The sequence below is a fragment of the Arvicola amphibius genome, chromosome 1 (assembly GCF_903992535.2).
Source record: "Arvicola amphibius chromosome 1, mArvAmp1.2, whole genome shotgun sequence".
Classification (NCBI taxonomy): domain Eukaryota; kingdom Metazoa; phylum Chordata; class Mammalia; order Rodentia; family Cricetidae; genus Arvicola; species Arvicola amphibius.
Window position 1 is genome coordinate 105,414,982 of NC_052047.1, and position 23,041 is coordinate 105,438,022.

At 36.1% G+C, this 23,041-nt stretch overlaps 1 pseudogene; it reads left to right on the top strand.

The window, feature by feature from the left end:
* Positions 1 to 13,085: 13,085 nt before the first annotated feature.
* LOC119823744 lies at positions 13,086 to 14,024 on the top strand (annotated as a pseudogene).
* Positions 14,025 to 23,041: the final 9,017 nt, after the last annotated feature.

Below are 23,041 nucleotides of genomic sequence, written 5' to 3' on the forward strand. Positions count from 1 at the left end.
TACAACAAATGACTCTATTAATGTAAAATCTTAATGATAATATGAATTATGTATGAGTAGGCCTTAAGTCAAATCAGTAATTGGTTAGTTATTACCACAAGTTTTGTGCCATCATTGTCCTAACATATCTTACACCAGTGTAGACAAAGGGTTTGTGGCTGACTTGGTGCTTATGTTTCTCTTTTGAGAGTGTGCAGAGTACCTTCCTATATCAAAGACACCTGAACATAGAGGTGAAGGTTCTATGTGGGCACTGACTTAATATATGCATCTTCAGTAGGTATGTGGGTGTCTTAGTCAATGTTCTATTGCTGTCAAGAGACACAATGATTATGGCAACTCTTATAAAGAAATTTGGGGTTTGGTTATGCCAGACCAAATGGTGCTGGAGAAGGAGCTGAGAGTTCTACATCCAGATCAGCAGGAAGGGAAACAGTCACTGAGCCTGGCTTGTACTTTTGAAACCTCAAAGCAAACCTCCCAGTGACACACTTTCTCCAACAAGGCAGCACCTACTAAAGCAAGGTCAGGCCCACTAATCCTTTTAAATAGTACCACTGCCTATAATCATATGGGGGACATTTTTTCAAACCATCACAGTAGGTATTGTCTTCATCAATGGGGCTTTGCTGACAGTTTGTGAAGAGCCACCTGTAGTGTTGGCAACAGCTTAGTTTGTTTGGGGACTTTCTTTGGGGTCCCTTTGTGCAACAGCTCAATTAGATCAAGCCCAATACTGGTACTAGAAGATTCACTTGCTGACAAAGATGCCAAATAGATACTGTGTCTCCCCAATATTTGGAGTTTTCACTTATGTTACTCAAAGTAATTCCAATAAAATTCCAATGAAATCAGGAAGAAGACAATGTAGTCTACTATCTCCACAGCCCTCTTAGCTATTGCAATGAGACAACTGAAGGAGATCAAGGATATACAGATTGGAAAGGGAGAAGTCAAAGTATTTTTATATTTGCACATTATATGATACCATACATGAGAGATCCAAAAAAATTCCACCAGGAAACTCCTATAACAAATAAACCCTTTCAGCAAAGCAGCTGAATAGACATTAACTCACACACACAAAAAAAATCAGTGCCCTCCTATATAAAAATGACAAATGATTTGAGAATGAAATCATGGAGTCAACTCTTTCCACTATAGCCTCAAATAATATAAAATAGCTTGGGGTATCTCTAACCATGCACGGAAAAGACTAGTATATTCTGGAAAGTGGTATTTTTGGTGAGTCTGGTCCACAACATATGGTACCACATCGTGGGCAAAAGGTGAACTCCAAAACACACAGAAGTATGGCCAGGAATACAAGGGAATACACGAGGGACCCCACAAGAAAATTACACCACAGTTGGAGAGGTAATAAGCATTTGGAAATAAATAGTAGATAATAAAAGAGGAAAGAGAAAGGCAGGGCAAAAAAAATCAGGAGTAAAACTGTAAATATTTATAAATATGGGACAAGGAAATAGTATTTAACTATCTGTACAGTCTCTTAGATGTATTTGATAACTAGAGTACCTAAAATGGAGCAACAACAAAGGCAGAGATATGTAGCGTTTGTAAATATTATATTCTCACCCCACGCTGGTGGCATACCCACTGCCACTTTCAGGCTGCTCCTGGACTCAGAGAGTCCAAAGTGAGGTTTCATCTTCACCCCTGCAAGCAGCAGTGCTATAGTCACCAAGTCGCAGCCTCTGTTACTGCTGAACGGGTTAGAAGAATGAAGGGAATATGATGTGTGACCCAGAAATGGCCTAGGTTACTACTGAGATTGTGGTAGTCTATACATATGCACAGTAGAAAGCTGAGTCTGACCCATGCTGTGTTGTTTGGTGGAGCCAGGAAAGGCAGGAGACAAAAAAAGTTTGAAGGGTTATACCTCCCACAGTCAGCACCAGGAGTCAGTCAGTGGAAATGCCTAGAGGCTAATTAACCAGTGAGCCAAGGAAGCACAGATAAGTCTACGGCTTTTCACAGAGGAAAGGATTCAGGAATTCTCCTTATTTTAAAATAAAAATGCAATTTCTTTCTTTAATGCCTTAAAGTTCTTGTCAAATAGATATTTCACTTCCTTGGTTAGAGTTATCACAAGATACTTTATGCTATTTGTGGCTATTGTAAAAGGTGAAGTTTCTCTGAATTCCCTCTCTGCTACTCTATCCTTTGTGTATAGGAGGGCTACTAATTTTTTTGAGTTGATCTTGTAACCTGCCACATCACTGAAGGTATTTATCAGCTGTATGAGTTCTTTGGTAGAGTTTTTGGGGTCACTAATGTACACTATCATCTGCAAATAACGAAAGTTTGACTTCTTCCAATACCACTCTTGGGAATATACCCAAGAGATGCCCTATCATACTACAAAAACATTTGTTCAACTTTGTTCATAGCAGCATTAGTTGTAATAGCCAGAACCTGGAAACAACCTAGATGCCCCTCAATGGAAGAATGGATAAAGAAAGTGTGGAATATACATGTATTAGAGTACTACTCAGTGGTAAAAAAAAAAAACAATGACATCTTGAATTTTGCATGCAAATGGATGGAAATAGAAAACACTATCCTGAGTGAGGTAACTCAGACCCAAAAAGATAAATATGGTATGTACTCACTCATAGGTGGATTCTAGCCATAAATAAAGGAGATTGTGTCTGTAATATGTGATCCTAGAGAAACTAAATAAGAAGGTGAATCCAACCCTCCTGGATGTTGGAAGTAGACAAGATTGCAAGACAAAAATTGGGAGCTTAGGGGTGGGGGTGGAGTGGGGGTAAGGGGAGATGGGGAGAGAGAAGTAAGAAGGAGAGTTTGGGGAGAGCTTGGGGGAATGGGATGGATGGAATGGAGGAAGGGTGGATATGGGAGCAGGGAAGTATATATCTTAGTTAAGGGAGCCATTTTAGGGTTGGCAAGAGACTTGACTCTACAGGGGTTCCCGGGTGTTCAAGGAGATGTCCCTAGCTTGTTCCCTGAACAGCTGAGAAGAGGGGGCCTGAACTGGCCCTATCCTATACGCACACTGATGAATATCTTGCTTATCACCATAGAACCTTTATCTGGCGATGAATGGAGATAGAGACAGAGACCCACAATGGAGCACTGGACTGAGCTCCCAAGGTCCAAATGAGGAGCAGAAGGAGGCAGGACATGAACAAGGAAGTCAGGACCATGAGGAGTGCACCCATCCACTGAGATGGTGGGGGCTGATCTAATGGGAGCTCACCAAGGCCAGCTGGACTGGGACTTATGGAGCATGTGATCAAACCGGACTATATGAATGTGGCTGACAATGAGGGCTGACTGAGAAGCCAAGGACAATGGCACTGGGTTTTGATTTTACTGCATGTGCTGGCTTTGTGGGAGCCTAGTATGTTTGGATGCTCACCTTCCTAGACCTGGATGGAGGGGTGAAGACCTTGGAATTCCCACAGGGCGGGGAACCCTAACTGTTCTTTTGACTGGAGAGAAAGGGGGAGGAGAAATAAGGGGAGGGGGAGGGAAATGGGAAAAGAAGAGGAGGTGGGAATTTTTAATAATAAAAAAGCAAGGATAATAAACAAGCGCATGGCTATACCCCTCTATGCTTGTGTTCTCATGCTGCAACCCCAGAACCACTGCAATGGTGGGTACCTGAGCTAAATTTGCCGGCCAGTCACAGTTGGTGTCGGGACCACTGAATGTGGCCTGTGCCCAGCCCAGGCAGAGCAGTCAATGAGTGACCCGCTGCCTGGTCCCAAGGAGCCAAGGAGGATGGCCAAGTGGTGGAGGGAGCCTGGCTTGTGCCCCTCCATGCAGCCCAGCTTTAGCGGCAATCCAAGATCCTGGGCCCTGATCTGACCGCCAACCTGCAAAAAAGTAGCTCCAGGCCAGGCAAGAGTTTATGAAAATGTAAATGAGCACATTAAGCCTGTCAGCTAGGCAGAGTTGCAATTTGGATTAGAAGAAAGATAGTTGTGAAAACCTCAATAAATATCCTACAAGAGATCTTGAGCCACTAAGTAAAATTCTTAGAGGCTACAGTGATTCAAGTTCCAGTAGGCAGGTTTACAAAAGCTGGCAGATAGATACTTACACAGATAGAGTATGCTATACAGAAACAGCAAGTGTATTATATTATGATCAGCCTTGGCAAGCATGTATATTGCCTACAAAACATACTCCAACAGCAGTATTATGGCAAAACGGTCTGCTTTTATGGCTACATTTTCCTGTTTTGCCAGTTAAAGTATTAAACCCTTATTTTGAAGCAGTATTTTGCTTAGCAAAGACGAGCAGGATGGAATCTAGGAAATATTTTGACAGAAAACCAGCTGTGATTAATGTTCCTTATACTAAGCAAAAGATTGATTGGTTCAAAATAGTGATTCTTGGGCAATTGTGTTTGCTCAATTTCAAGGCCAGGTTAAAACCTTTTCCCCATTGATCGGTTATTGCAATTCACACAACTACATTCCTTTATTTTCCCTAAAGTTGTAGCAAAAGATTCCATAAAGGGTATTATGTTAATTTTTCTATATGGTTCTTCCAATGGAAGAGCTGCATATGTGGTTAATGGTGAAGGATGTATATTGCAAACAGAACTGGCCTCAACTCAAATAGCTGAGCTGTGAGCTGTTGCTATAGTTCTTCAGCTTTTTGCAGATAAGGCATTTAATCTATATACTGACAGCCAATATATATTTAATGTTCTTCAAGTCCTAGAAACCATCCCATGTATTGGGACTAGCAATAAGCAAGTTAAGATGCTGTTCTAGCAAATTCAAAATGCCATACAACAAAGAAGGTCACCATGCTTTGTAGGGCATATAGGAGTGCATTCAAATATTTTTTTTAGCTGAAGGTAATGCTTTAGCTGATAAACTTACAAAAATAATTACTTTATTTCATGTTGAGCTTGCTCAGTGATTATGTGCTCTGTATCATTAAAATAGTATAAGTTTAAGAAAACAATTTAGATTAATAAAAGAAGTTGTTCAACAAATTGTTAAGCAATATAATGTATGTTCACAATATTTCCCTGTACCTCATTTGGGATAAATCCCTAAGGACTACTTCCTAATCATTTATGGCAAATGCATGTTACTCATATTGCAGAATTTGGCAAAATAAGATATGTGTATGTGACAATTGATATATATTCAGGATTGTTAATGGCTACTGCACAAACTGGAGAAGCTGTTAAGTGTGTAATAACTCATTGCTTAAAATGCTTCTCATATATGGGGATCCCAAAAACCATAAAGACAGATAATGTGTCTGGATATGTTAGTGAAGCATTTCAGCAATTTTGATCCCAGTAGAATATCGAACATAGACAGGTATTCCTTAAAATCCTCAAGGACAAGGAATTGTGGAGCATACCCTTGGCTCTTTGAAAACACAACATCAAAAATTAAAAACAGGAGAATTATATCCTCAAATGCCACATAATGCCTTGAGCCATGCACTCTTTACACTAAACTTCTTAAATATGAATGTCCATGAACAGCCTGTTGCAGACAGATTTTGGCTTGATAGCACCAAGATGACCCTTGCTAAAGCAAGGTGGAGAGAACCTTTATGGATTATGGCAAAAATCTTATCCTTTGTTAAGGGTATGTCTGTGTTTTTTTTCACAGAATGAGGCTCAAGCAAGATGGCTACCAGAACATCCAGTTGATATGTTCAACAGAAAGGTACCGGCCCTGATGACATCATAGCTGCTAACATTCCCACACAAAAGTTGGAGTTAGAGTGAATCTTTGTTCCTGATTTCCTTGTACCAACATGCTGCAGACCTAGGAAGTGGGTACCTGAACCAATGCTCCTGAATTGTAACATCAAGCTGAGAAGGGAAATAAGATTATGGTGATGGTGACTCCCAGCCTCTTGATGGACTTTCTGGGCCAACTTCCAGATTAGTGAGTCCTGTTTACTTTGGAACTCGGTGAGAAACGCAGACTGAACATTTTACTGTTTTATACTTTTTGACACAGAACTCAGATTGCCAGTGAGGTATTCAGTCTGCTGTTGAAATGTTGAGAGAAAAACAACACTTGAGAAAAAAACCACTTGTTACAAGGAATGACTGAAGCCAAAAGGTTTTTGCGGCTGCTCAGAGACTGGGACTATTGCTTAAAAGCAGCATTGCATTTGTTCTCTCACCCATTACAAAAACCCTTTTTTTGGTTAGAATGGATTTAAGAGAATTGTGATTTGACAAATTGTGTTATGGTATTGACCTGTTAATGCTTTATTTCACTATAAGATGTTAATGATTAGAAAAAAATTAGAACTTATCTGAGAAAAGTTTGACAATACAAATGGATTCTTGAATTTGACATGCTTGATAAGACAAATTTAGATTTTGATACAAATGAATATTGTTAAGAAACACTTTAGACCAATTCAAAGGAGACATTTCCAACTCTGGTGATCCTCTACTCTTTTAATTAGGAGATACTATGGCCATAGAAATATGCATAGTACAAAGTATTATCTGCTTGCTTACCATTAGCTAATTGCTAATGAACTCTCTTGAAGACACTTGGCTCAGAGACACAGAGCCCAGAGGTACTTTCTTTCTTAACCCTTTGATTGCAGAGGTCAGGAGGCAGTAATGGGTTTGATACTTTATTTTCCCAGGTGTCCAAGACATGTATGACTGGAATGCATGTGCTGAAGATGGGTAAATCTGGGAAATTGGAAAGTGCTCTTGTAAGGCAGACACTATCATCTGTACTGTTTTAGAAGCACAGGCTTTTTTTAAAATTAATAAAAGGGAGGAATTGTGGAGGCCCAAAAATGTGAGTCTATTTCTACATTGACCAAAGGTCAGAGAATTAGAACTCACCTCTATTATTTCAAGGTTATTGTGTTTCTACTTTAAACAAGGGTTCCACCTAGATTTAGATCAGAGAATTCTGTTCTCTCAAGGTTATTGTCAACAGTTGTGGCTAATATCCAGACCTTGTATTTTAGGACTAGAGAAGTAGATGTTTTTACCTCAAACAAAAGTCTAAGGATCTGTCCAACTAAGGTTCTAGTTCATTTAAGGAGATAATATTGGATTCCTCCAAGGGAGTGATTTGCATACAGAAAGTTTTGGTCTAGGGTATGAGTATGACTTATTTTATACAAGTCATTTTAAACAGAATGTTTAACTATGGATGTAGCCCACGATCTTCAATTTGTTTGTTATTTCCTTGTATGATGTTAATGCAGTTTTTTGGTCTTACTTCTACCTTTTGGGGTCAGGGGTATTTTAAGCAATTGGAAATTAAATGTGGGTGATTTCAGTACTCATGGGAGCTTCCTTCCAGTAATAGTCTATGTTTCCTGTTTTATTATTTTTATTTGTGTCTTCATATTCTCAATTAAAATTTCTAAATCTCCATGTTCCTACCCTAGAAAGTGGTATTTTTGTCAAGACTGATTGTGACACTAGTATGATGAAAACTTTAAATCATTGAAAAAGATAATGACAAGATATCAGACGAAGCTAATATCTCTCATGCTCATGGGTTGGTAAGATACTAAAAGTAATCTATAGATTTAATGTAATCCCTATCAAAATTTCAACGCAATTCTTTACAGGCCTTGTAATGACAATTCTCAGCTTCATATGGAAAAACAAAAAAATCAAGAATAGCTAAAATATTCCTGACAATAAAAGAACTTCTGGAGGTATCACCATTCCTTATTTCAAACTGTACCACAGGGCTATCATAATAAAAACAACATGGTATTGGCACAAAAACAAACACAATGATCAGTTGAAGATGGACATAAATCTACACAACTAAGGACAACCGACTTTTATAAAGAAGTCAGACATACATGCTGGTAAAAGGCAATATCTTCTATAAATGTTGCTGGTCAAAGTGGATGGCTGCATGTAGAAGAATGCAAAAGACCTGTACTTACCACCTTGTGCAAACTCAACTCCAAATGGATCAAAGGCTTCAATTGTTGGGTCCAGGGAGGGCATGCAAAAATGAGAACACCACCAAGTCTAATAAAACAGAAGCAAACTTTATTCCAGAAACCAGATCCTAGGAAAACTAGAATCAAACTTAAAACAAAACAAAACAAAACAAAACATTGCAGGGGCACAGAAGCTTATCAGCTAGCTGAGACCACAGCCAGAGATGGTGTTTATTAGGCTGTGGCAAAAGGCCAGTTTCTGAACCCACTTTTTATAGTAGCTCTGAACAAAGGAATTTTTATGATTTTACCCTGACTTATGGATCAGTCAACATAGACCCTAAGGAGGGGAGTGAGTTTTAATGTCAATGGGTAACTAGGCAGCTATCATAAAACATGTTTTAGAGTAGATTACAGCAAAATCACTAATTACAAGAAAACAGATGTCTTTAGCAATTAGTTAGAAAAGGGACTGCTAGTAATACCAGAAGGTTAATAAATTAGAATTATTTGGTTTTTAGGTTGAGAACTTAAAGATAGCAGAAAGTTCTTCACACTATCTCAAGGTAAAACTCAGATACAGACTGCCATACTTTACAACCTCCATTATCAGAGCTCATTAGTCAAATCCATGTTTCTACCTTGTCCATTGTGTCTCTTGGTATCTCCAGGCAATGTATCCTGCTCCCCTTTGATGGTGTCAGTTTTCCATAACAGAGACAGTGCTTAACCCAGAGGTCAGTATCTCTGTCTCCTAAAGGTTAACTCAGTTCACATCTGTCCTTTATCAGGGATGGCCAGGACACTACTCTCAATTTGTAGGGAGAAGCTCTGGCCTTGTAAATAAAACAGCCAGTTGTAAAATGAAATGACCTAAGCTGATGGAGGCTTTCCAAGCATCTGAGAAAATAGCTCACTGTGAATGACTGATCCTTGATCTGCTGAGAAAGCTTCTGAGAATGAAACACATGATATGGGCACTGGAAACTGAATTCCAGGCCTTTAGAAGCTGTCTTTAACACTGAACCATCTCTCAGACCCATAGAGTATGTTTCTAAAGAAAACAAAATCAAAAACAAGAACAATGTTAATACAAGGTAACAAAAGTGGGTGCTAAGACCAGAGTATAAAGGTAGGAACAGATGGTTTGCATTTTGCTCATGACAGCATCTGGCACCTGCAACTTGATTTAGTGTTAGGAGCTGAGAGAATAGAAAGCGAGGAGAATAGTAACCACCCCACAAAGTTAATGTCTATAAGAATGAAAGAGAAAGAGGTAGGGAAGACATTTAAAGTAAAATAAAACACATCAAAACCACAAAAACAACATGCAGTTTTTTCAACTTTATTTTTACCAAAATATTTAATGAATGTGTTAGTGGTAAGGAAATATACTACACAATATGTCCATAAATGAATAGACTTGGTTTCTTGATGAGTATTTTAATAATTATTACATAAAACATGACATTAGTATTGCCCATTCATATGTATAATATATGAGGATAATTATAACTGAGTACAAGACTATTCCTTATCCCCATGAGCAACTTAAAATACACAACTAGGACATGTCAAAAATCTAGAACAAAAATATGTGTGTACACTTTATATATAATAATAGACACAGGGTACTACTATTAAGAAAACTGAGCTCCAAGGGGTAAGAAAGGAAACAGCTATCCCCAACACCATCAAATTAGGAAACCACAGCTATCCCCAACACCATGAAATTAAGACATAACAGCTATCCTCAACACCATGACATTAGGAAACCACAGCTATCCACTTACAGAAGTAATGAGTAAAATTGATTGAAAGAAATCTTAAGCCTCCTATACTTTTCCCTTTACTTGAATTGGACTTATCAACACATGATATTTATATATGTATAAATACTCATATCCATATATTTTTTCCAGATGCATATATCTAAATATTTCATGTCGTTGTAAAGATATAAAATTTTATTAACTTAAATATGGCACCTGTGCCCATTTCTAGTTCACTCCTGACTCTTCTTAACCCTTGACAGCTCATCTAATGCAATCCTGTTCCATTTTCCTGTCTAAAAATTCATACATGTTGGGTAGTATGTAGTTAGTTAAGTTTTATTATAGAGTGTGTATTAACTGAATATAATGACTGAATATTTATTCATTTATTTGTATTAAAATTAATACATACTACTTGCTGAATATGTTCCATTTATATAAAATGTTCCTTTAATGATGGGTATTTGGAGTTATTCCCATAGTGGAACATCCATGAACAAAATTGGCATGAACATCCTTGTGCTAATCTTTAGATGGACCTGTCTCCTCTATCTTGAACAATGGTTTTGGAGTTTAATTCTTTGTAAAATAATGAACATGGAATGTTACTAAGCTTAAAAGATGCTTTATTTTCCAGCTCCAACTTTGCTCTTTCCATTTGACTTAGTCTATTGGAAAGCTTATTGTTCCATCATCCCAAATCCTGCTGCTTTAATTTTCAGTTTCAGGCATCATGACATTATGTGCTTATCATTCATTTACAGATGCCTAGTGATTTGGATAATTTAATACATTTATATATTTACTTTGCAAAATGTCAATTTAAGCCTCCTTACTTTCTCCCATTACCTTTAAAATCATTTGAAGACATATTTATACACTCAAAACAAAACTTTTTTGTCGAGAAGTATTATTAGGGATTGTGACTATTTCTTCCCATTATACACCTTCTACATTCACAATTTCGCTAGCAAATGACTAAATTTGGTACAATAAAATGGATGACTTTTATAGTTATTTCATCTTCTATTTTAAGAAAACATTACTTTAAGTGTATAGTAAGATGTATTTTATTGTTGAGTATAAAACATTAGCTTTTAAAGAAGATTTATTTTATTTTTATTACTTGTTAAAAATGATTTTTATCTTAAAAATATCAAATTGATATATTTCATATACATATGTCATAAGTTTGGAAGAATGTTAGATTTGATGTTTTGCTCTCTTAAATATGATAAAAATTAGTTTTGCAAGGATTTATATTTATTGTATTAGTACATTAATTCATCAAAATCAAGTTGCATATAACTGTGTTACTTTTTTAAATATGTTAAAATTAGTTTTGCAAGGTTATATGGTTATTGAATTATTACATTAATTTCTTTATAAAAATAAAACTGCATGTAACTCTCTATTTCACTCTGATTTTTCTAGTATCTTTGTTTGACCTTCATTGTGCAGGTATCACTTTTCTTTAGTCTTTATTTTTCTAACAACCTTGAACTCTTTTAATGCATACTATTATACTCTGTGAATCATTTAATAGTAAATTTAGAATATACCTATTATTATTATGAAATAAATTTTGCAGTTTTAGTTTTAACTGTTCTAATTTTATACCAATCTAGAAAGCATTTGCAGGTTAATAAAGTTCAGTCCGCAAATTATGGCTACACACAGACAAACACACACACACATTATATTCTTTCTCATTGTTCATAATTTTTAGTCTTTATTGTTAAACAGTTGATGTTTGGGGTTTTATGGATGCTGACATTTTTCAATAAAATTTTAATTATTGCTTTTTAGTATATAGAGTTACAAATACTTTTACCTTAGTAACTGAGATGTTAAATTATTGGCTACAAATTTTCAATTAAATGTTTATTACTTATTCTTCTTTTTCAGTACTGCTGATGGAACCTAGAGTCTTGTGGATGCTTATCAGAATTCTACTAATGAGCTCTATCCATGTCTCAGATTTATTAATATTTTATTTAATGTTTATGCATGCATATAATGTATTTGGATTCAATACAATCTCCAGTTCTTCTCCTATTCATAATTTTCTTCCATCTTTATGTTCTTTCTCTCTCTCTTTCTCTCTCTAATTTTTAAATTTAATGTTCACTGAAATCAGTTAGTGTTGTCTGTGTTTACAGATTTTATTCTGTGACATATTCTTATCAAGTTGCTCAGGCTGGCCTTTGATGTGGGAGAGTCTTCTGTTTGAGTTGATTTCATTGGTTAATACAGAAACTGCCTGGCTCATTTGATTGGCCAGCCCTTAGGTGGGCGGAGTAGACAGAACAGAATTCTGGGAAGGGAAGTTAATAAATCCCCATGCCTCTGCTCTCTGAGCCAGATTGCCATGCCTCTCCTCAGGGAGACAGATGCCATGAAGCCAGCTGCCAGGTCAGACATACTGAATCTTTCAGGGTAAGATAGCACTCGTGGTGTTACAGATTATTCGATATGGGTTAGTCAAGATGTGAGTAAGAGGCTGAAACTAATGGGCCAGGCAGTGTTTAAATGAATACAATTGGTGTGTTGTTATTTCGGGGCATAAGCTATCCAGGCGGCCAGGAGCAGGGTGGCAGGAAGCCGGCCCACAGCTCATCACTACAGGCCTTGAACTCACTCTGGAGCTGTACTGAATAGCAGAGATTGCACTCCTGTACCACCAGGATTGCTATCATTTTTCTTGATGTGTTAAACATGAAGAAATTAAAATGTATATTTATAAAATTGATAAAAGTTCATATTCTTGACTTATTCTAAATCCCATTGGAACATTTTTTCAGCATTTTAGAATTTTATATTTTCTTTATTTCCAAGTTTAATAGAAAATTTACAAAACTATTAAAAATGGAAAGTAACCTTTTTGGTAGTTCTGGAGTCAAATAAAAGCTAGGCATGCAATCTCATGCTGAGCTAACCCTGGCATAAATGCCAAATATAATTGAATACTTTTCTTCTGCTATTATAATAATTATATTTTGTATTAATTGTATTTAGGTCATAAATACCAAAATTTTAACTATTAGAACAGAAAAACACTAATAATTGATCTATTGCTTCACTAAAAGGCAGAAGTGAGTGCAGTATTGTTTTGGCAAATAAAGAAAGAGGCCATATCTAAAGATCAGGGACTCTGAATGACAGAATTATAATGTCTTCCCATTCTAATTGCCCCTTTTATTTTGTCCAGCATTTTGGGACTTCTCTTAAATATGCCTGAATTCCAGGTAACTTTAAAGTGTTACAAAGGTATTAACTATTAAGAGTTTACTTGGTATCAATAACTTTCATGCATTTTCTTATTTCTTCCCAGAAATATTGAAGAATGATTGCAGATAATCTCCCAATAGTCCCAGAAGGATGTTTCCTGTCAATGACACTGTCTCGTACCCCTCTGCCTTCCTTCTGCTGGGCATTCCTGGCCTGGATGCTTTCCACATCTGGATAGCCTTCCCCTTCTTTGTTGTTTATCTGATAGCACTAGTGGGGAATTTCACAATTCTCTGTGTGATCAAGAATGTGCAGAGTCTTCACCAGCCCATGTTCTAATTCCTTGCCCTCCTCGCTTTCATCAATCTTGGCCTCTCCACCTCTACTGTTCCCAAGATGCTAGGTATCTTCTGCTTTAACCTTACAGAGATAAGTTTTGAAGGCTGTCTCATCCAAATGTTCTTCATCCATACTTACACAGGCATGGAATCTGTTGTACTCCTGGCCATGGCAATTGACCGCTTTGTTGCCATCTGTTACCCACTTAGATATACTTCTATTCTCACCAACAAGGTGGTAGCTATCATGGCATCTGTGGTAGTAGGGAGGCCTGTCCTTCTTGTCATTCCCTTCTGTCCACTCCTTAAGCGACTGCCCTTCTGTGGACACTACATTATTCCTCATACCTACTGTGAACACATGGGGATAGCTCAGATAGCCTGTGCCAGCATAAGGATAAACATCATCTATGGTTTATTTACCATTGCTGCTCTGATCTTTGATTTAATTCTCATTGCTCTATCCTATTTGTGGATCCTACAGGCTGTTTTTCACTTTCCTTCTAGAGATGCCAGACACAAAGCCCTTAGTACATGTGGTTCACACGTCTGTGTCATCTTAGCCTCTTATACACCAGCGTTTTTCTCTTTTATGACTCATAGATTTGGTAGAAATGTTCCTTGTTACATTCACATCCTCTTGGCCAATCTCTATGTGGTTGTCCCTCCTTGTTTAAATCCAGTTATTTATGGAGTGAGGACGAAACAAATTAGGGAGGGAGTCATGAAAATATTTGTAAAGAAAGAGTAACTCAAATATCAGAGATTCATAAATGCTGCCAGGTTGCATTACACCATTTGTCTTTCTCAGTGTTCTCCAACGAACAACTAAGTCAAGGGCTATTTGTACTCTTCAGGCATTACCATGGAGTCCTCATCAACATTTCTCTGACAAAATGTCTACTTTGACTTTAAAAGTTTCTTACCTTTGTTATCTTTAATGAGAGTTAGGGAACATAGAGGAATTAAGTCTAAGAAAAAGGTATAAAAAGAGCTAATACCTATACTCCCCAAAGTGTTCCACATAATAAAAACAGAAGGAACATTGCCAAACTCTTTTTATGAGGCTACAGTTACACTGATACCAAAATCACACAAAGACTCAACCAAGAAAGGGAATTACAGAACAATCTCACTCATGAACATGGATGCAAAAATACTCAAAAAAATACTGCAAACCAAATCCAAGAACACATTAAAAAATCATCCACCATGATCAAGTCAGCTTCATCCCAGAGATGCAGGGCTTGTTCAACATAAGAAATTCTATCAATGTAAATAATTCTATCATGTAAATAAACTGAAAGAAAAACATATGATCATTTCATTAGAGGTTGAAAAAACATTTGACAAAATCCAACACTCCTTCATGATAAAGGTCTTGGAGAGATCATGAATACAAGGAACAAATCTAAATATAATAAAAACAATATACAGCAAACTGACAACTAACATCAAATTAAATGGAGAGAAACTGAAAGCAATTCCACTAAACTCAGGAACAAGACAAGGTTGTCCACTCTTTCCTTAGCTCTTCAATATAGTACTTAAAGTTTTAGCAATAGCAATAAGACAACAAAAGGAGATCAAGGGGATTCAAATTGGAAAAGGAAGAAGTCAAACTTTCATTATTTGCAGATGATATGATTGTGTGCATAAGTGAAACCAAAAATTCTACCAGAGAACTCCTATAGTTGATAAATACCTTCAGTAATGTGGCATGATACAAAATCAATTTAAAAAGATCAGTCACCCTTCTATACAGAAATTATAAAGCTGAGAGGGAAATCAGAGAAACATCACCTTTAACAATAGCCACAAATAACATAAAATATCTTGGGATAACACTAACCAAAGAAGTGAAAAACCTATTTGACAAGTCTTTGAGGAAAAAAAGATTTTGAAGAAAGAAACTGAAGAAGATATCAGAAAATGGAAGGATCTCCCATGCTCTTGGATAGGAAAGATCAAAAGAGTAAAAATGGCAATCCTACCAAAAGCAATATATAGATTCAATGCAATCCCCATCAAAATCCCAACACAATTCTTCACAGAGCTTGAAAGAACAATAATCAACTTCATTTGGGAAAACAAAAAACCCAGGATAGCCAAAACAATCCTATACAATAAAGAAACTTCTGGAAGCATTACCATCCCTGACATTAAGCTCTATTACAGAGCTACAGTAATCAAAACAGCTTGGCATTGGCATAAAAACAGAGATGTTGACCAATAAAATTGAGTTGAAGACCCAGATATTAATCCACATACCTATGGACACCTGGTTTTTGACAAAGAAGCTAAAATTATACAATGAAAGAAAGAGCATCTTCAACAAGTGGTGCTGGCATAACTGGATGTCAACATGTAGAAGAATGAAAATAGATCTATATCTATCTCCATGCACAAAATTTAAGACCAAATGTGTTAAAGACCTCCATATAAATCCAACCACACTGAACCTGATAGAAGAGAAAGTGGGAAGTAACCTTCAATGCATGGGCACAGGAAACTACTTCCTATATAATATAAACCCAGTAGCACAGACACTAAGAACAACAGTAAATAAATTGGACCTCCTAAGACTGAGAAGCTTCTGTAAAGCAAAAGACACAGTCAAAAAGGTTCTCTAATATATGGAAAATGGTTTTAATTATATCAATAGTAATATATATATATATATATATGTTTTATAAAAAGGAAAATTTTGATGGTACACATGTCTTAGGAATTTGAATCATAAATAATTATTTTTATCTAAATGCCCTAAGTACTCACTTCTCTTCCAGTATTACCATTATTTATATGATTCTCCTTATTTTTTATAATTATTACAGCCTCCGTAATATTTATTTTTCATGTGTATCTTTGTGTCACATTCGATTTAACCAATAGGTGAAGCTATAGTAACAAAATCAGAAAAAGAGTTTACATGAAAATGAAATGAGACAATAAAGCCTACATAAATCTACCTTTAAAAACATTGACCAAGTTTACAAAATTTGAAGTTAGTATGACCTTATTCTCTAAGAGGCATTTATCTCACAAATGCAAGGGAATGCCTAAGACCCTTTGTATATGGCTTAAGATGTAGCTGAGTGCTAGAGTAAATGTGCAATATTTCCTTTTATGAAAAGATTTATTTTATTCTCTTTATATGGATATTCTGCTCTCATGCATGTATGTGCACCACATGCATGCCTGTTGGATACCCTAGAACTGGGGTTATGGATGGTTGTGAGCCACCATATAGGTACAGAGAATTGATATCAGGTCCCCCACAAGAGCAACTATCTCTCTAACCTCTACATCTTAAAACTTACACATCAGACACCTTTCTGGCAGGCTTTCCCACAATTAATAGCAAACTATAACTGTATAGAACCTTTTAAATGGGCCAAATCTTTAAGAGTTTATTTATTGTGTATGGAATGAACACTCTTTAAACTTTGTGTGTACATTGATGAGTAATTTCCATTCTTACTCCAAACTGCTTCTCCTAATGCATCTACAGTGACATTATAAATTATTTGCAGTTATAATCATTCAAATGAGTATATTTTATATATAATCATGACTACCTTTCTTTGTAAATGCAATCCTTCTACTTGAAATTCCGCATTACATTTTTTTTTTGCTCAATTAACACCAAATTTTGTTTTTAGGATCCAAATGAAATCTAAGACAATGTATCATTGGCCAAGTTCAATGATATGTAATGTTTCACTGAGTGGTAGAAACAAGAGAATGAGCTAGAGAAAAGGACTTTATGGGTGCTGGAAACTTTTGACATCATATTTTGGGTGATGGTTCCCAGTAGTGTACATATTGTACATTACATCAAGATTGTTACACTTAGGTGAACACTTAGGTGGTTAGGTTTACTTCAATGCTATTACATAACAGCCGCTGTAAAAGTTAACACACCCATCTTACTATGGAATCACACTCTTATTTGTCTTGACTAAATAGCAGATAATGAGATTATTGGAAGACAACACAGATATGTATTTATTTGCTTGGAATATTTTAGTAGAGAGAGAAATGAAAACATTTATATGGCATATGAAAAATAGAACATGAACATGATGTTTATATCAAGAATTTAGCTATCAAGTACAAGAGGAAATATTTTTATAATATTTTGTGGAAATGATAAAATTATGTCAACACCATTTATGTTCTTGTATGAGAAATTAAAGAGGCTAAACAAATAAAATATAAAAGATTGATGAGACCTATTCAAACAACTAAATGAAGTAGAGAAATTAAAACAGAGGCTCTGTTTAGGTAAACTTCAAGGAAAGAAAGAGAAAGAAGTAGAACAAAATTGGCAACTGTCGGTTTGTTTATTTCTCTAAAAATAGAATTAATTTTGTGTGTATCTTGAGCCTTCACAGATGACTGTGGAGCTTGATAAATTTCAGAATGTTGAAATACTGAACACAGACTCATCTGTGATGATCTCACAAGAGTAGGGAGTGTCAGAAACTGAGTCATATTCTGAGGGGAGTAAGCTTCTGAGAAGATACTTTGTGAAATCTTTGGTCAAATGGTGTAGCTTCATCATCTTTGTGTTGATTGCTATTACCTGAAGCTGGCAGAGAAGGGAGGTTGCCTGTTGTCTTTTTCTTTTTGTAATTATTATGTTATTGGTGTCACTTAACAAATGAGCGACTTATTAATCTCGGCATTTTAAATGTCTGCCAATTACTTATACTGAAATGCTATGGTTAATGGTATATGTTTTCTACCTAGGGATTTGGGGAGATCCCCAATGAAACTATAAATGCACACACACACAAACACACACACAGTCACCTAGTGACAACAAACAATATCAAGGAAAGGGGAGCTGTATGTGAAGAATTCTAATGAAGCTATTTCAGGACTCTGTGAGTATTGGAGAAAGATGCCGTAGATTCAGGCATGGGTGCTGACACTGACTACCCTGGCACTTGAGAGGAAGAGGCAAAAAGGCCATGCTTCCTCAGCTACATGGCAAATTAAAGGCCATCCTGGAGAACTTGAGACTGTCAGTCAGCTCACCAACTAAACCAACAGGAAAGAAGACATGCTGGTATTGGTATGCTTTATTTGATTTTGACCTAACTATTTAAAGAATTAGCTTACTTGCCTCTACCTGCACATTTATAAGTGGAAATTAATTAAAACCCACTTCAGATTCCCCTTTTGGATAACATGGGGATCTTTTCTTTGGGGCTATTGTATATTATGCTATATGTGGTTAAGGTGACTGAAAAATAGATATAGTAAGAACAGTTGTACATTAAAAATCAGATGTCCTTAAAAATGGGATAATAATAAACTTTCTGATGTTTTAATAGTGGGAACTTAGAAAAACTTACACACAAAAAAGCAGATTTTAATTGTATTGAAAAGTAAAATTATGTGCTTCAGTTTATTCTAGTCATTGCATTCTGTCTTGGCATTTACAGAATTTGATTACCAGTGCATAAAACATGAATTCACACAGGTACATATATACCAGTAAAAATCACTACAAAATATCGCCTGGCAGAACTGGCAGTCTCTAAATAGTTGGTTAAAGTTGATGGTAGGCACCACTGGTGAATTTACGTGAGGAGTTCTTACTCATCCACTTTAGCTCCAGGTCTTGAGAGACAACAGAGGGTGGGAAAGATAGGTAAGAAATCTCATGCTGCCTTGACCTTACTGTTACAGTTCTCAGAATCACCAGCTATGATATGATGCATGGTAAGACAGTTCCTTTTGCCAAGGACACTACATTTCGTTTTAAAATATCAGATAACTTTCAATGTGTGTGTTCTAGTCCTGATGGTAGTTTTATTTGTGGAGTTGGAAGGACAAGAATCTTTGTAGTTCATACTGTGTGGAAAGTACAGTGGCTCTTCCATCATTTCTAGCTGTGCTGGAAGTTTGTACTGATACCACCAACACAGCCCAGTCCAAGCTTCAGCCTGCCAGTTTTGTTTTTCTTTCTACAGATCTTAAAAATGGGAATAACAGAATTTTATTTTAGTAAAAATATAATTTAAAAAAAAGATTTAAGAATACTTTATTCAGAGACAATTAATATTCCCCTTTCATTTTCAAAGTTTTACAGAGTTGTAGAATTAATTGGAATTCTATTGAATATAGATAAGGAAGTTGTCATTATCTACTTTGGGACCATAAGTACAATAGTATATTATGCAATTATCTGTGAAAATATAACTAAAATGTACAATATTCTGAGTTATGTAAACACAGTTTTTTAGTCTGTACAATGCTTCTTGTGTGAATTTGAAAGGAAACATATGGAGAAGTACATGGGTGGAACGTATGGAGAATACATGGGTGGAACGTATGGAGAATACATGGGTGGAACGTATGGAGAATACATGGGTGGAACGTATGGAGAATACATGGGTGGAACGTATGGAGAATACATGGGTGGAACGTATGGAGAATACATGGGTGGAACATATGGAGAAGTACATGGGTGGAATGTATGGAGAAGTACATGGCGGGTTTGGAGGCAGGAAAAAGAAAGTAGAAGTGATGTAATTAGAATCTCAAAAAAGAAAAATATTAAAAGATACATTAATTTAAATCACCCCCATTTTAGTAAAAATAATAAAAGAAAATTAAACACGGGGAAAACAACTATTGTCTCTGAGAAAGTTTGACAGCATTTGAATTATGAAGAAAATATGATAAAATTGAAGTAAAAACAGACCATAAAGTTCCAGAATCTGATCTATTTGCCAAGCAAAACTTTCTGTCAGGGCAAAGAACACCCCAGACACCATCTCACCTCTTATGAGTACCCTTAGTTGTCACTCCATTTTCTTCCAGGAGACACTGGTTACATGTAGTAAGGTGCTATTTCAGAATTCCAAGGTTCATCAGGTGGAGACCCTACTATCTCTTGTAGGAACTGGGATTTCGGAAGTAAGATACATGAGTAACATCATTAAGTTATTGTTTGATTCTCAAACCCAGAAGGGATGAATAAGAATCACTTGATTTAATTAAGAAATTGGCACTTTTAAAATATAGAGCACAGAATGCTAAAAACTAAGAAAATAAGTGAAAGCAGAAATGCCCAGGAATTAGCATATGGCACAGTGTGTTATGTATTCCAACCATAACCACACGGTGACTGCTAGTCAGAAGAATCTGTGATGCACATCTCTCTGTCTCCAGCAGGTACCTCTTTTTGGGGACTTTTCTTCTCATCTATTACAAAGAATCTGTCATTTCCCTCTGCATCTGTTTGTTTTACTCTTCAACATTCCAAAGACTGTTCTGGTTTTGAGAATGTCAGACTTTTAATTAATTTTCATATATTTAGTTTAAGAATTGTTCCACAAACTGATCTTTTGGAGAGAATATTTCACTGAATATGTGATAAGAAAGGGGGTATCCTTAATGTATAGATGATAAAACTGGAACTCAGGTTTAAGCACATTTTCGAAGTGGGAAGTGGGCTTCAAGTGCTGGTAGCCAGACCCTATTACTGATTATTTTTCAGACATTTGTTTTAAACACTCATTGAAAATAAGGCAGATAATCTAATAACCATGCAGTGTGGGAAGTGCAATACATTTTTTTGGCTTTAAACTGTTAGGCAATTTCTGAATGAGAAAAAGAAGCTTCTCTACCTCCTGGCACAGCTGATCATAGGCGTCAGAAGTATCATGTAGCTCTTCCAGCATTTCTCCACACTGCTTTCCCAGACACTGTGTGCAAACAACAAAATAAAATGCTTTTCACATTGTTTACACAACCGGTATTTATGGCTGTTTAAAACTCAATCCATTTGCTGGTGGTGGTGCTGAGAAGCAAGAAACAGGGGCTCAGTGTCCCATCATCCCCTGTCTATGAAAGAGTTTGTGCCCCAGTTTAATTTTGTTCCTCCATAAATGCACATAATGTAAAAACGAAGCCTGTACTTAACTGCTGGAGTCCACATAACTGCCATCCATGGAGAAAACAGAACAGTTCTCCATTGATATTTCATAACGTCTTCCCTTAAGAGGGTCCTGATATGAATAGATGAAAATAAATATTTTATGGAAGATATTGGGGTCAGTGTTTATATATGAAACAAATGGAGATAATTCTAAATATTTCTAAATAGACTGATTAATAAATCTGTAATTAAAGCGATGCAAAAGTTTTAAAATAATTTGATCTCCCAAAATATGCATTATATTCAAAGATCTTCAAGGAACTTTGTTTTTTATTTTAAATTTTTTGTTTTTGAACCCATATTTAATCTTTACTCACTTGATTCAAACAATTATAATCCTCAAATTACCGTAAAATTTCCCATAAAAGTTTACAATGAGCAAAATATTTTCATTTTATGTACATTTGTATACAGCTTTATTACTTAACTACTGTGTTCTAATAAACTTTCACGAGTCTCTGAAAACAATGGTATAAATAATCAGATTGTACAGCTTATTATATGGTAAAAAAAAATTTAAGTCAAAACTCCTAATGCAGCCAGATACATGTTTGGTGTCTCTGACAAGAGACCATAGCCAACTAGGAGCCTTCTGAAGCTCTGATTAAAAACACCAATGCCTTGGGCTCACATACCTGACATATTACCCCAAGAGATCAATGTAAATTGGGAAGAGGGAACACCTTGTTCCCCAACGAACCAAGCACACAGGATCCCAGTCATCCATAGCAGATCTGAGCCACTCTTTCTATCTCCTACAGCAGAAATTTTACATAAGAAACAATGCCTTGTCTTTTCCAGAGTGAAAATCATAAAACAGAGTAAAAATATCAACGGTCTTATGAGTGGTGTACAAACTGACCTGTCTTGTGCTTTCTGTTTTCCTGAACAGAGCCGTGGGCTTCAGTACCTCCATTGGGACCTCAGACTAGTTCATTGAGAATCAAAGTCCACACCAACCCCCAGCCACTCTGCCACAGTGAATCACCTAAAGTCTTTGTTGATGTGTGACTTGCATTGGACAGCTGGGAAAGTTCCAATAATATCCATATAATCTTGAAAATCTAAACTATAAGATACTTATGACAATTTAAGTTTCCTATATCAAGAGTCTGATAGTAGGAGAGCCAAACTTTGGTTCTTAAAAATAAGGCTTTTTACAGTAGAGAATTTGATATGATCTCTAGTTGCAAGAACTTCCACTCTTGGAACCAGAATGTCATGATAAGAGACAGTGCTCACATTCTACATACTTTGCCCTAGAAGAATCTCACGTAAACTGCCCCTTGTCTACAACAGGTAGTCTATCCTTAACGGGGTTAAAGAGGAAACATTCACAGCCAAGTCACCAAACACAACTGAAATAGCCAACAGTAACTCAAAGACTTCACATGTGACATTGTGTGGAGTCAGAGAAGAAACTTGTTCATTAATTCTCTGTAACTTAATTTTACATTTTTAAATTGAAACTGGAATATAAAAATCCTGTTAATACCACATATTTTACTCACTTTCCAGCATTCTATTAAGGAACAATCAAATTCTGATTCATTGAAGAAAGACTGTATTTTACCAGTCCCTTTTATAATTATGATTATTACCCTGAGAAGCAGCAGATTTTTCAATAAATCAATGAAATAAAGACTGATTCTAAGATGATTAAAAATATCTGTCCAAAATTTTCCCAGTGCTCGGAAAAATTTCCTAGGGGAAGAATGGCTCATAGATAATGCTCCCGTGGGATCGCTGATCAGGTAAAAAGACAACTCAGAAAAATTTTTTCAATTTCATGACTAAAGGTTGCC